Consider the following 16,088-nt stretch of genomic DNA (forward strand, 5'->3'; position numbering starts at 1 on the left):
TTTGACCAGGGCCTGGTGACAGACGCAGAGGGACTCTAACCACCAACTCAGTTTAAGAGCAAGCCAAGAATGAAGGTTTTCTATCTCCCAGCCTGTAAGTTCCCCATATTCTTTAATATACAACTTTCCTTTAATAAAACAAAACAAAAATCCCCCAACAACTTATTTTTGATATAGCTGCCATTCTTTTCTTGGATTCAATACAGAAAGTTTTGGCTGAAGCAGTGAGGAACTTAATTAGCAACTAATGTACCAACTTGTAGTAAACATCAACATTTGTCTATGTCATGAGGGAAAAAAAAGACACCCACACTGAAAAATGGCAGCTTCGGTTCAGTACAGAAGCCACATAAAAGTGAGTCCTTCAGGTTGCTACTCACATTCTGCTGTCCTGGGGGCCTGTGGGCGATAGTGTGTATGCCTTTACCATGAGAATCTCTCGGTCTAGAATTATGCGGAGAAGGGAGGGGTCAGTTAAGCCATTAAAGAGATACATTTAGGAAAAGTAATCTCTTAACTAAGCATATTCAATGAAGTTTAGATAGGACAGGGGAGCCTCCTGCTGCTTTGGACTGGATAAGAGAAATACAGAGTCCTTGTTTTTCTCAGAGGCGTACAAAATACTCAGTTGAGCTCTTTATAGCATGTCATCTTATTTTATGCTCTAATTATATTATATAGCTGAGCTATTTTCTTCCCTGTAGGATTGTCAGCTGCTTGAAGAGAGGCCATGTGTACACACTAACCAGTAGAATACAAACAGTAGGTCCTAACCAGTAGGTCCTTGCTGATTACCCTCAATGGGAGTTTTATTTGCCTTGACCTTAGCGGCTGGTCTAATGTCAAACACATAGTGAAAGTTACTGAAGTGAAATAAACTTTGGCCTTGCAGGTGGACCTGCTTTATATTATTCTTTTCTGTTTCTTCATAAAATAACAGTATGTATTAATTTTGGGATTTGACCTTGTACCTAAAAAAAGAGAGAGATTAAGGGGTCAGTTGCTTAAGTGTCTGACTCTTGATTTCAGTTCAGGACATGATCTGATGAGTTTATGAGATCGAGCCTCACGTCAGGCTCTGCACTCAGTGGGTGGTTGGCTTGAGATTGTCTCCTCTCCCTCTGCCCCTCTCCCCACTTGCTCACGCTCCCTCTCTCTCTCTCAAAGTAAATCTTAAAAAAAGAGATTAAATTATATGTTTTTACAAAAGTATTCAATGATCGATTTTAGTTATTGGGTCTATGAAGATATCTTTTAGGACTATTCCAAGAAATTCCCTCCACCCCTGCCCTGGAGGTGCTGACAGGTTTCATTCTGTACATTAAAACAAAAGCCAACCAAGCAACCAAAAACCATTCTGTCCCCTGATGCCCATTCTTCTGTTCTTGAATGTCAATCACTGGAGGATAAAAGGGATTGATGGCTAAATATGGGGAAATAATGTCATCATCCTAACACCGTCAAATTGCTATTTGGATGACTGAGGGTCAAAAGTAGAAGCTTACGTGTTTGGTGTTCAGATTATGTCATTCATTCATGCAGTCATTTAAAAATATTTATTATAAGTATTTACAATATGATCAATGCTGCTTTTGTGTAGTTAATAAAACTGAGCAAAGCTTCTAACTTTATGGAACTTACATTCAAGTGGAAGTGGGAATACAGATACCAAATAATAGCTAGAAAATAGGCAATGTGCCACTTGGGAACAAATGCTATGAGACCTACAGTAAGATCCATTCCTAAGTATTTTGTTGTTTTTGTTGCTATCATAAATGGAATTGTTTTCTTTATTTCTTTTTCACATAATTTGTTGTTAGTATATAGAAACGCTACTGATTTTTGTACATTGATTTCATATCCTACAACTTTACTGAATTAGTTGATTAGATCTAACAGGTTTTTGTTGGAGTCCTTAGGATTTTCACTGTATGAAATCATGTCATCTACAAATAGAGACAATTTTACTTCTTTTTGTCCAGTTCTGATACCTTTTATTTCTTCTTCCTGCCTGACTGCTCTGGCCAGGACCTCAATAGTATGTTGAATATGAGTGGTGAAAGTGGGCACCCTTGTCTTGTTCCTGATGTTAGTAAGACCTAGATAATAATGCACACTACAGTTTCGCCAGCTGATTTTTCATATAGACGCCCTCTAATTCTCACCACCAGCATTTCATAATATCTATCAATAACAATTCATATTTACTCTCAAGTAAGAGTCACTTTGAGAGATGAGGATTGAATGATGAAGACTGAGTGTGAGTATGAACACCAGAAGGAAAGTGGAAAGGTACCTCTTTTTTAGGAATCTTCCATAATCTTGATAGGACCATTCTGGAGGGAGGAGATTGAAGGTGGAGAAAGCCAAGCCTCAGTCTCTCATAATGTGTCTTTTTTCTTTATCTATAATTTTGCATTGTGATTTAGTTTATTTTTTGCTTTTTCTTTGAATAGATGTTTTCCTCTGATAACTTTCATTTTCATTCTCCTCTTTGTTTTCCAAATGTAAGTTTCTATTTCCTTTCTCCTTTGGGGTAGGAAGTCTTGTCAATCTATGTCTTTCACTTTTCTTTAGACCTGCCTTTTCTTTTTAAGCCCAAAAGAAACATTTCAGTCCCCATCAATTTTTAAAAAGTCACCTGTTGCATTTTGTTCTCTAAACAATAATTCAGGAAGATATGAGATTACAAATTCCTGCTGTTATCCAACCTTTCATCTGAGATTTCTATAGCTGAGAAATAGTAAAAATCATAGCTGCCACTTCTTTGACAAACTAGAACTACAATATAACAGCAGTATGCTTTTTTTCCCTCAATTAAATTACAATAAATCTAGTTCAATAAGGAAATGCTTCTAATATTGTTTTTCTGTTCCTTTGGTTGTTACCAACTTGTACCAATAAAGTGCCGACTCTGTTTCATTTAAAGCTAGGTGTCCTTAACCTAGCAGTATGGTGCTCTGATTAAGCATGATGACCCTGAGCCAGAATGTCAGGACTCACACCTCAGCGCTGCGTCTTAGTTGCTGTGTGGTCTTAGGAAAATCACCTGAAGTTTCTCACTTGTGAAATGAGCAAGATACCAGTATCAGGCCAGGCTATAAGGTTGTTCAAGGGCTAGACTGTAAAGCACTTAGCACCAGCCCTGGCATTTTAGGTGTCCAAGAAGTAACTACAAGCAATGAGTAAGAGATGGTGCTACCTCTCAAAGAATGCACAATTTATAGCGGAAACAAATTAGTTATGTACATAAGCCTATATAATAACTAGCCATATGATTGAGTTTTTAGATAGGATCACTTTTTTCAAGAAACAGAAGCTGATAGACTGATTTAGCAGAAAGTTTATTGAAAGGGTACTGTCATAGCTTTATATTTCAAAGACAGAAGTCCAAAACAGAAAAAGGAATTTTAGCTAAGTTTATTAGATCCTAATACTCATTTCTTAATTATTTCTACCATTTCAGTTATAAAATTCTGGTTTTAAGCATGCACATGTAAAAGTGTTTCTATATAACAAATAATGTTGGGGAAAAAAGTCAGGAATCAGTGAAAAATTTTCCAAACATCTATTTTTCCAAATTCTTCCTCTATAGCTTAATCCTTTCAAAACAGTCACTTGGACATGTTTTTGTTAAAACAACACCTATACCTCAAAGGCATAGATTGGCATTTTTTTTAACTTTATTTTAAAAGTAATGGTTAAAAGCAACTACAGCCAAATATAACTAGAGTGCCATTCTTTTTTCCTTGAAATTATGGTTGATGGTTAACTGGTAAAAACACTTGGGGTTAGATGTCTAAGCCTGTGTTCATTCTGATTGAGAGGTTGCTATTCTAATCACTTAATATATACACCTCTACAATTAGTTAAATATCTTTATTTCACCCTGTTCATATTATAACTGACAAAATTTTGAAGTAGAATGAGTTACTGAAATCAAGCATTAAGATAAATTAAATCAATCTTTTTTATTTACTAAACAACAGAGGGTTAAACTAAGATTTTTCTAAAATAATAAAGTGAGGGTGCCTGGGCAGCTCAGTCATTAAGCTCAGGTCATGATTCCAGGGTCCTGGGATGGAGCCCCACATTGCATTGGGCTCCCTGCTCAGCGGGAGGTCTGCTTCTCCCTCTCCCTCTCCCCTTGCTTGTGTTCCCTCTCTCACTGTGTCTCTCTGTCAAATAAATACATAAAATCTTTGAAAAAATAAAATAATAAAGCATTATCAACTACAAAATGTATTTTATTATTAATGCACTGGTTTATATCAGTTACATTGAACAATCATTTCATCTTCATCTGATGCCTTATTATTTAATTTTTATTTCTATTTTATGATGCATTATTATAGTTGTACATGTAAAGATTTTCTAAGTATATATACTTTTTATTAGGGTCCATGTTTAGATATTTTTGCTGATAAGGAATCAGGAACAAAGTCAAAGTACTTGGAGACCACGGCTCTAGAGAGCCATCTAAGGGCTAGAAATAGTGATGATTTTGAGGAGCAGGATTAATACGAATAGAAGAAGAAGATGTATAGGGGAAGGGAGAGTGAACTCTGGGCAAAGAAGGGAAATTCAACATTTAGATTTTGAAAGTGGAACATTTCAAGTTACTAACATTGCTTTGTGAAAAATGTCAGTATACTAAGTTAACACATGGAAACTGAATATATTTCATATTCTATTGCCAGATATGCAATGGGATATAAAATATATTCTTGAGTTGAATATTTTTTTAATTTTTTAAAATATTTTATTTATTTGGGAGAGAGAGGGAGCAGGCAGAGAGGCAGAGGGAGGAGGAGAAACAGACTCCCCGCTGAGCAAGGAGCCCGATGTGGGGCTCAATCCCAGGACCCCATGATCATGACCTGAGCTGTAGGGAGATGCTTAACTGATTGAGCCACCCAGCCTCCCCTTGAACTGAATATTTTAATAAAAGTATGTTTTATTTAAGAAATAGTTTTTGTTCACTGTAGAAATTGGGGAGGGGGATAACGCAATGCTGAAGATTATATTAGTTACTTGTAATCCTATCACCCAGAGATAGTCATTTTTAATATTTTAAGTGTATTTCCTACGAATACTTTATTGTGTAAATATGGGTATTTGCCTGTGTGCATTCAACATCTCTTCAACAGACAGTGAACTAAGAGGACAGTGAACTGTGAGGAAGAGATCTCCAAGGAAGCGATCTCCTTTGGGAGATCATTTTGACATGCCATGGGGAGAAAGAACCTGTGGCAGATTCCCTACAGCAGGGATGGCCAGGATATTTGGGCAGCAATGACTAATATTGAATAAAAAGTTCATTCCTTTGTCGTACTTGCCATACTGACCCTTCTTGGTCCCAGATCTTTCTTAAAAGTCTGCCACATATAACAGTTTTGTGTTGTGTGCTTTGGTTAATAAAGGAGAGCTGGTGGCCCCATGTAGTGGAGCAGAGCTGCATAGAAAGTGTAGCTGTTGGAAGTGAGACAGGGAACATGGATCAAGAATTCCATCCAAGGGTGAGAATGAGAGCATAAGCCCTCTAGGAATCCTCAGAAATCTTGGGAATAGCACCAGACTTATAAAGCTCTCCAGGATGGGAAGGGCCATCTCAGTAGACATGCTTTCAGCTGTAAGATAAAAAATGCCTGAGTAAGTGAGGCCCAGTCAGAGGGATTGATTTTTCTCACATAACAAGAACAGTCAGTGCATTCGTTGTGTCAGAATTCAAGGATGTGTCCTATGATTTTCTTGGTTTTTCTCTCATGGTTTCAGAATGCCTACAATGGCTACAAACATTATTTCTTCCTACAACCTCAGATAAAACATGTTGTGGTGGGGGGCGGGGAGCATCGGGTTTCTCCCATTTGCTTCTTCCCAACAGTGAAGGAAGAAAAGATCCCAGGAGTTCCCCAGTAGAATTTCTCATCTATCTCATTGGCCGGAACTGGACTGTGCCCTCCTCCCTAAAATAAAGTGAAATTTGCTCAAAATTTAAACAATTATGGTATTTAATAGTAAGGCATTGTCTGTCATAGAAGCTTAAACCATTTTATTTGAATATGAAAATACAAAGATGACCCAAGGAAGGCTAGAAAAGCCTGTTTTCAGGCAGCTTTCCCTGAGAGCACACGCATTGTCCTTGGAGAGCGCCCCCAATGGGAAGTTCCAAAGCTGCCATTCAGTTCCTGTGTCCTCAGAGTGAGCTTAGAAAGCTGTTCTCAAGCCCAGCTAGCTGCGTATTAGACTCACATGGAAAGGTGTATACAGTTATACATTGCATCCAAATCCATTGCATCCAAATCTCCACAACTGAAACTTTAGAGTCAGTTATTTTCCCTTTCAGTTCCACTTGTGATTCCTCTCTCTGGCCAGAGGTGAGAACTAGGGGTTAGGGCCAGCTAAGAGGACAGCCGAGTCTCATTATTCATGGTGGTCATGTACTATAAAGTTGTACTGAATTAGTGAATGCTGACCTGCTGTTCCTGGTGACATGTGCAATGAGGTCACACTCTGGTCACTACATTTCTAAAACTGACCAATATATAACCTTGTTTTGTGTGTGTGTTTCCATTTAATGTCTCCTAAATTAATATATATTGTTGATTCATTAATATTGAACTCAGAGTTAAAAGCACTATAACTCATACCTGAGTGAAGCTTATCTAACACATATTTTCTCCATGAGACACATCACGATTTTCCTGTGCTTAGAAACACCAGATAACACTTCAGAACTATGCTCGGAGGCATTTTAAACAGTGAAATCACTGACAAAAAGCACAAAAATGCCAAGAATTGGCACTAAATATACCACAAAAAGGACACTTGTTTACGGTTTGAGAGCTGAGACAAGAAGGCAGAGCTTCGCCTCGTTCGACCTCTGCTGGGAACATGTTCATTGGGCAACTCACATTTTTCATTGCTCGGCACAGGTCCACCAATGATCATGAAAGCATCAAAAGTAATGATTTGGGGATTACAAATAAATTTTAGTGAGTAGGTAGTTTCCTGGTCTAACCAAGGGAATATGAAAACCTCAATTATGTTTTGTATACATATTCCTGAATCATTTGTATTCAGTTTAGTTAAAGCCATGATGTAAATGAACACGTATTTTCAGTAGTTTTCTGAGAGATATTGTAGCTTGTAACATTCATCTACCAAATCAATTGACCTGGACATTGTCAGATATTTGCTTAGAATAAATGGAACCTACTATACATCACAGAAAATATATACCTTCTTGGCAGTAGCTCTGTGAACACTTCAGAATGTCAATCTCCAGCAGATATTTGGAAAAAATGAATCATATATAAATTCAGCTAAAAGGTCATCTTGGGGCCTGGGTGGCACAGTTGCTTAAGCATCTGACTTTGGCTCAGGTCATGATCCCAGAGTCCTGGGATTGAGTCCTGCCTCAGGCTCCCTGCTCAATAGGGAGCCTGCTTCTCCCTCTCCTCCCCACTTGTGCTTGCTCTCTCTCTTTTGCTATCTCTGTCTCTCCCAAATAAATAAATGAAATCTTTAAACAAATAAAAAAAATAAAAAGGTCATCTAATGTCTATAAACTTGAGAGAAGATAACAAGGGCAAAAAATCTGAATCTGAGTGACTTTAGAAAAATTTTTGCTTATCTTATACCTGTTACCTAGGCTTTTGGTAGTTCTCCAACCTATTGGCTCTGCAAAGAGAATGAGGGACAAAGGTTGGAACCCTTCTATCATTTGAAAAAACTACCTTCCTTATGTTAAGCAACTGGAATTTCTTATACTTTTTGTTAGGCAGTTAGTTAGACATGAGCAAGGAGAGATAAAGCAGGTGCTGGCAATCCCTGAGAGCCACCCCCAAGGGTTAACAGTGATGCCTTCAGAGCAACCTCTAAGGGCTAACAGAACAGGAAAGACCCAGCCACAGAGCTGGCTTAAAAGCTACAAGGGGACATCTAAGAGCTGAGCATGTACACAAGGGTCGCAGCTTGCCCTTAAGTACCTTTAAGATCACAACAAAATTCATTACACATCCATAAATATGCAGTAGATAAATAAATAGAATTATAACCAATTGCATCATGGTTCCTTCAAGAGTTAGCATAGGCCGTATGCATGTGCAGAAGCCAAAATGTTAAATAACCACCAGTCATCAATCAAAAATGTCAATCAATGCCAAATTCACATGTTCACAAAGCAGGTTTAAAAGGGTGCAGCTAGAGCTTCTGGGGCATTGCCACTCTTACTCTGGCAGTGGCCCACTCTCACTCTTGAATCAAGTGTATTGTACTTATCTACTTGATAAACTCTCCCCATTTTGGGGTCTCCAATTCTTTGGTGATCTGGGACAAGAAGAGAGCAACAGGGTTTTCCCACCATGAAGAGGGAAATTAGGAAGATTATCAGGAAATCAAAGTTTCACACATAACAAAGCTCCATTGGGTGGCTACTTTTACTACAAGTTCATCATACCCTTGGTGACCAATATTCAAACCATACTCTGAGGAAATTTAATATGACATCCCCCTTAGAGGGGGATGGAAAGAGGTTCAGTGGGCTAGGCTCTGGGCCCCATCCCTACCTCAAAGAGAGCCGATCAACTTTTCTAAGTTTTATACTTTGGAATTGAGATGAGAGGAACACTTAGAGGAGAAAAGCACCCTGGTGGTGGCAGGAAGTCTGGTGGTGATACCTGGAAACAGTACCTGAAGATCTACTTCTATCATCAAACACAGTAAGGACTTTCCTCTGGCCCAAGTTTCAGGAGAAGTGTTTTAAGATTTATTTAATTATTTATTTGAGAGGAGTGTGGGGGGGTGGGGAGAGAGAGAGAACATGAAGGGAGGAACAGGGAGAGGAGGACTAGCAGATGCTATGCTGAGTCCAGAGCCCAATACAGGGTTCCATCTCACAACCCTGAGTTTATGACCTGAGCCAAAACCAAGAGCTGGACACTTAACTGAGCCACCCAGGCACCCCAGTAAAAGTATTCTAAATTGACATTACCTGAAGTCTTTCTGGCATCCCTAAGGCAATTCTTCTCAAGAAGACTAGGAAAGTTAAACTTTGCCCTGAATAAATGCATTATTTTGGATATGACAGTGGCTAATCTCTTATGACCCCAAGGCCCTGACTAAATTAAAAAAATAATAAAATTGTCATGACAGAAAAAGTCCATATTTTCCATATATTTGGAAAAGCATTTGAAAATGTCTGTGCTAAAATACCAGAACATGATGTATTAAGAATTCGTTAAAAACAAACAAACAAACAAACAAACAAATATTGTACCAGAGGTGCCTTAAATGGTTTCCCAAGAAGTAACAAATATGAGTTCAGGCTGGCATCTGCCTTTACCCCATCAATTTTTCGTAGAACCAAATATTAGCAGGGTTGGGCAAGTTCTGGAAATAATATACCATATTGTAGACAGAGGGAAAGGGACTTCTACACTTGTTATAAATGAAAGAGTGCATGTGTAAAATCAGTAAACGAATGAATGATACACTATTTACTCAGGCTGCAAACTATACCACATTTTAAAGAGTTAAATGATACTAAAACTTATATCTATGTTATTTATAATTATAATTAAATTGGTTATTAAAATATTTTAAAAATGCTTTTGTAAAATATTTCCTGATTACAGTAAAGTAATTTAATCTTTTCTCCTCTAAATTCCTAATTAGAATGTGCATTTGCCTGTCTGTAATGCATATCTGTGTTGAGGGTACATAGACTAAGGGGGGCTTACACAGCCCTTCCCAACCTTCAGAACTGGTACAAAATTGTAGAACTTCTTAGTGCAGTTCCTTTCAGTGGGATGATTCTTTCTCCCTCAAATGCAGTAAAAGTTTCAAAAGGGACATATTGTACTATGTGAGAATTGTTTTTTTTAAATATGGAGTGGTCCAAATTATTTTATTACTACCAATGATCTATTTAAAAAAAATATTTCAAAATGAAGTATTTACTATTTCAGCAGATGGATAGAGGTAAATAAGGCTGCAGGCATGGGTTGAGAGTGATATTCTATTTAATACTTTTTAGAAATCTGTTGTTTCTCAGGAATAGACTGGTTAGGTGCACATAAATGTGCTGTATGTTGATTAGGAATTAAGAATAATATTTACTATTTGTGGACCACCACAATGAATTGTAGAGAAAACCTGAGCTTCTTCACAAAATGAATTCCAAATGCCGGCCCAGGTTCTCTGGTGGGACCAAGAACTGCCTGTGGCTCATAATGGAACTTTGATGACCAAGTGACTCCTCTGGGGTGCTCAGAAAGGGGAAGCCTTTGGGCTCCTTCCTCAGACTGTGGTGTGCTACCTGCCAGTAATTGTGTTGCCTCTGCCGCCCTCTTGTGGGCATTTTACTATCAAATAGTAACTGTGTTGGAACTGATTTGGCTGGTGTCAAGGAAGTAAAATTTAACTATGAACAATATAGATTTTTGACAGGTAACAGAAAAAGTAGGCCATCTGTATTTCCTAATGGGAAGATAAAACCATGACTATAATTTAGTCAAAACCTAAAGTACTATATTTTATAAAAGCAGAGAAAAACATAGAGGACTCCTTGACCTTCTAGTAGGGAATATCCCCATTTAACAAAGGTTCCTAGAAACCGAGCTTCATAGAAGTTGTATTGCATTGCCCATGTCACACAGCCAGCAGGTGAGCTTGGAGTCAATTATCAATCTCTAAAATATTTATTGCATAGTTCCTTCAAGAGTTAGCATAGGCCGTAATGACTAGAACCAACTGTTTTAATATGTACATTTTCTTATTTTTCCAGTATGGTGAGGCCAACGTATCAGAGATGATTACCATTGATAAGATAGTTTATTACAATTTCTAAGAGGAGGAGGCACACCTTCCTATAGAAAAACACAAGAAAGCAGCAGGGAAAAGAGGAAAGCATGGGCAGGGCCTTTATTGCGGTTTCTATGGGAAAGGCAAAGCAAGATAGGGTAAGCAGAGTTAGAATGGACTAGTTTGAATAATTTTAGAGGACTCTGGGGCATAGAGGTTATTCCTCACTGCCCGGTGTCTGGCCCTGGGGAGACTAGTGCAGAAGAACACTGTCATTTGGGATTTAAGAGCCAGAGAGAGGAGGTAATTTAGGGCAGGGGCTGTGGATTGGCTTGTTTACATATGAAAGGTGAGTCATTTGTTATCTCCAAGAACTGGCTAGTCCTGGGAGGGCCAGTCTCTGTAGTCAGAGAAGCTCTAGATGCTAGAGCATCAAGAATAAAGGAAAGAAGATGATAAAGTAAATACACCAATTAACAAATTCTCTTGAACTCAGAATCTGTGTGTGTGTGTGTGTGTGTGTGTGTGTGTGTGAATGAATGAAATCAGTAGTAATAAAGAGAAATCCTAACTCTGACATTGGTATTAATTTTTTATCTGTATGATGTGATTAGCTGATAGATTTATACATAAATGTTATCAAATAGCTATCAAGAAGAAATGTCAAAATTGATCTAAATATCAAATGTTTTTTTTTCTCTTTATTGAAAACTATAACAGGGTCAGAAGCTTTCAGATAAATGTTTTCCTGAAAAGTGGAGATCATAATTACTTATTTCAAATTTATACTGAAAGAGATCTATTTTAGGCACATGCTTTTCCAGCAGAAATGAGTTTTGTTTCCTTCTAAACAGTTTTTATTTTGTGTGCATATTTATTTAAGAAAATGTGCAGGAAGATATCTTATATCGGAATTTGAATTTAAAGAACCCTTTGGTCTTTTTTATCCATCTACCTAGTTATTTGCTCTCTGTGTCCCCATTCAGCCCTTTTGGTAACTTCTCTCCATTTAATTATGCTTTCTGATATCACTAACTACCATTTTCAACAATTTATGAGCAAACCATTGTGTAAAGATTCTGTTGTTAGGTTACATTCTCCTTTAGTGAAATCATGGTGGCTGAATAAAAACCTTGGTTCCTGTTCTCTCTCTACCCCCTACACTCCCTCTCAACACTTCTATATAGCTATTTGTTTAATCAACTCTTTGGATTTAATTCACCATTCAATATAATTGTTCTATAAATATTTACCCTATACAGTTTACCTGGATTTCTGCCATACCTTACAGAAAAATAAATGGGTTGAGTCTCTAATCGAAGTTTTTGGGGCACCTGGGTAGCTCAGTAGTTAAGCATCTGCCTTTGGCTTAGGTCATGATCCCAGGGTACTGGGCTCGAACCCCATGTCGAGCCCCATGTCGAGCCCCATGTCGGACTCCCTGCTCAGCGGGTAGCCTGCTTCTCCCTCTCCCTGTGCCTCACCCCCTGCTTGTGCGCTCTCTCTCTTTTCCAAATAATAAATAAAATCTTTAAAAAAGAAAAGAAAGGAAAGTTGTTAAGTTTTGGCAGGATTGTAAGTTGTAGAATTTTTTTCTTCAGTGTATATGATATTTTCCACTTGCTCCTCCTGAAGATCCATGCTCTACCCTCTACTTTGCACTGTGGCCTGGGAGGCTGATGTTTATGCACTGCATCCACTTTCCTTCCCTCTGGCTTCTGATTGAGATCAGCCAGTGGAAGTACTGACGGGAGATCAGAGGCAGGGAAAAGACTGAGGTTGTAGTTTTGGTCCCCTCAGCTCCCTTCTGCGCAGTTAGTTCATCGTGTACCCCTCTATTAAAGGTCATGTGTCAGATGGCCCTCTCCATAAAGCTACTGTCTTTAGGTTTCAACACTACTTCTTTGTCTTGCCCTCTCATCCTAAGTGCAGTAACGGATCCTCACTGAGGCTTGCATTGAGATGCTGTACCATTCATTATTGCTGCCTGTTAACTACGTTAACACCTTTGTAAGTGGTGACTTTTATTAGAGTTCCTCAATTACAATGTTTGAGTGTGCCATCTGCTGTTTTCTGATAGATATGGCAGCAACTGAGTTTTTTGGGTAGAGGTTGGAGAGCAAAGCAAATGTCCTAGGCAGGTTAAATAGAGCAGATCTTGGATGCGGCATTAACTGTGCTCCTTACACGCACCCAGTTTGCACCTGGCACCATCACCGATCGTGGATCCTCATTTATATTAGTATATATTATAATTCCAATCCTCAGGGACTGCACAGGAGAGTACCATACTGTTTTCTTTTTATTCAGTTCAGTTTTTAATTGAGGATAGTTGAAGCAATAATGTGTTATACAGCTTAACTCTTGCTTTAAGCAACTTCAAAATCTCTAAGCATGGGACTTCATCTATCCATTCACTCATTCAAAACTATGGGAGCATTGTCATTTTCCACAGATGAATGAATCAGGTCATGTTTTGTTTTTAAAATATTTTGCAACCGTTTTGATGTGTGTCTATCTCCACAATACAACTTATTACTATCTTAGTTTCCTCTTAAAATATAATTGGTGCTACTAATGTCACAAGATTTTGGGGAAACTCACGTATGAAAATGTGTGAAATAGCTCTGAAAAGCATCATGTGCTATATAAATAGATTTTAATTTTTAAAATTTCTATTACCAGATCTTTTTCCTACCAATAGTTTTACGCTGATGAGGGTTGGGGGCGATCTTATCTTCATACATATGCAAAACATCTAAGGATTGGTATAGAAATGGGATGATCTCAGCTTTAGCCTGTCCATAATCTGCTTAAGCACTGGGCCACTTTTATTTTTATACTTTTTTAAGTATATCACTAACTACCATTTTCAACAATTTATGAGCAAACCATTGTGTAAAGATTCTGTTGCTTTGTTAAGCAGAGTCCATGGGTTTCATTCTGCACTTCATTTATCTACTATTTTTTAGAGAGGGAGGTGGAGGGAAGGGCAGAGAAAGAGGGAGAGAGAGAATCTTAAGCAGCCTCCATGCCCAGTGTAGAGCTGACCCTAGGCTTGATCTCACAACCCAGGGATCATGACCTGAGCAGAAATCAAGAGTCCATGGTTTAACCAACTCAGACCCCAGGTGCCCCCCATGTTTATTGTTTTGATTAAAGTATTTTTGTTTGTAACAGGACCATTCTAACTTAATTCACATTGTATGTGAGCAAAGGAATAAGCATCAGGTAAAGTAAGTATTCAATCAACATGACTTCATTTTTCACTTTCTAGAAAGTCAGTTTTGTGAGCATATGATCCTATGTTATTAATATGGAGTCCAGTTGATATTCACAAGCATGAAACCTGGATTTAACGTTGTCTGAATAACAAATTATTTTATAGAGGCTATTAATCAGTGTTTCAGCTTTATATATATTTATATATATTAAAGATTTTTATTTATTTATTTGACAGAGAGAGAGAGAGATCACACGTAGGCAGTGGGGGTGGGGGCGCAGTCTCCCAGTTGAGCAGACAGCCCGATGCAGGGCTCGATCCCAGGACCCAGAGACCATGACCTGAGCCGAAGGCAGAGGCTTTAACCCACTGAGCCACCCGAGCAACCCACTGTTGCAGCTTTTATTGAGCATTTGTTTGTGAATACATATTATAGTCAACATTTTATATATATATATAAAATTCTAAACAAGTTCGAGTTGAACCCAAATTGCTTGATAGGGCTTAATGATCCAAGTGAGGAAGCATATATTCAGAAACTACCATTCTTCACCTCTCTGAAGAGCCCTGTTGACACTTTTTGTATATGCATTATTGTTTTCTAAATTGGTTTTGAGTTTGTGCTTCTGCCAAAAGAGTACTTAATATTACCAGAATTAGAAACAAAAAAAACCTGTGTTGTTGAAAGCTTGGCTGAATAAGGTCAGTTTGTCAAGTGGCTGGTCTCAGTAATAAATGGGAAATAATATTTACTTCTTTCTTATTTGTGAAGCTTATTATTTTTCTCTGTCCTCACTAGTGGGCATTGACCTTTAGGCATTTGCAATAGTTTTAGACTTATAATAAAATTATTACTGGTTAGCTTCATTTTATACCGTCAAGTTTTTTTGCCTTATACAAATAACACACATAGAGCCTTCATTATTCCATAAAAGACATTATTCCATAAATACACAATAATTTCTGGAGGAAGTATGATAGTTATTGCATGCATATCAATTAAAACCATGGCATGAAATCTATATGAATACATTTTAGCTAAAATAGATAAACAAACTCTAGAGCAGATCCAAGGTGACCGTACAACAGTGGATGTGATGACTAAGTGTCCCCTGTTCCTCATCTTTCAGATTTTGTGTGCTATAGATTGAACCGTGTCCCCCTAAAATTTATTTGTTGAAGCCCTAACCCCCAGTGTGATGGTATTTGGAGTTGGAAGTCATTGGATGGTGAGGTTTAGGTAAGGTTAGGAAGGTGTGACCCTCACGATGGGATTAATGTCCTTACAAGTAGAGACAACAGAGAACTTGCTTCCTCGGTCTCTCTCCACCCACATACTGAGAGGGCACAGCAAGAATGAGGAGAGGCCATGTGTGGACACGGCAAGAAGGCAGTCATCTGCAATCCAAAAAGAGAGTTCTCACCACACATGGATACTGTTGACACCTTGATCTTGGACTTTCAGTCTCCAGAACTGTGAGAAATAAATGCCTGTTGTTTAAGCCAGCCAGTCTATGGTGTTTTGTTACAGCAGCATGAGCTAAGACATTGTATGTATGTTGTTTCTCAAGCTACATGGATTTAAAGTTTGCCAGAATCATTTTGCATATGTAGTAAACTATGCCTTTTATCTATTAGGTCAAAAAACTATTTCTGTTATTAATTTTTTATGGGAAATGATATAAGAGGCATTAATTTCTTGGACCCCTTTTATTTCATTATTAGCATTAAATAATTAATTTTCACATTAGGGCCATTTTGGAGGAATCCTTCCCACCTTCCACACTAAGTTCTCCCTTATCTCCCAATAGTTGTTGCGTATGTAACATACGGAGAATAGCAAGGTTCGTTAAGATGCAGAGCATCTTAATGGGTGGTTGGTAGCTGTTCACTCCATCCAGCCTTTCAGATCGATAACCTACCTGACACTACTACTTAATTTCATAGACATCTCAAGTCTGACATGTACAATATTGGGTTTTGATTTGGCCTCACCAAACAACTCTTCCTCCAGTCTCTACCACTGGCAAAGATATACATAGCAGGACTCTAGTTAAAG

At 38.1% G+C, this 16,088-nt stretch overlaps 1 protein-coding gene across 2 annotated transcripts in view; it reads left to right on the forward strand.

Annotated features, from left to right (window-relative positions):
* GCA (grancalcin) overlaps positions 1-16,088 on the forward strand; it is a 47,901-nt gene that overhangs the window by 623 nt on the left and 31,190 nt on the right. For both annotated transcript variants that reach the window (XM_032880302.1, XM_032880305.1), the window contains exon 2: positions 10-94. The gene's annotated coding sequence lies outside the window, so the exon portion shown is untranslated. The remainder of the gene's footprint in view (positions 1-9; positions 95-16,088) is intronic.

The sequence above is a fragment of the Lontra canadensis genome, unplaced genomic scaffold, assembly GCF_010015895.1.
Source record: "Lontra canadensis isolate GAN:19392208 unplaced genomic scaffold, GSC_riverotter_1.0 scaffold69, whole genome shotgun sequence".
Taxonomy (NCBI): Eukaryota; Metazoa; Chordata; class Mammalia; order Carnivora; family Mustelidae; genus Lontra; species Lontra canadensis.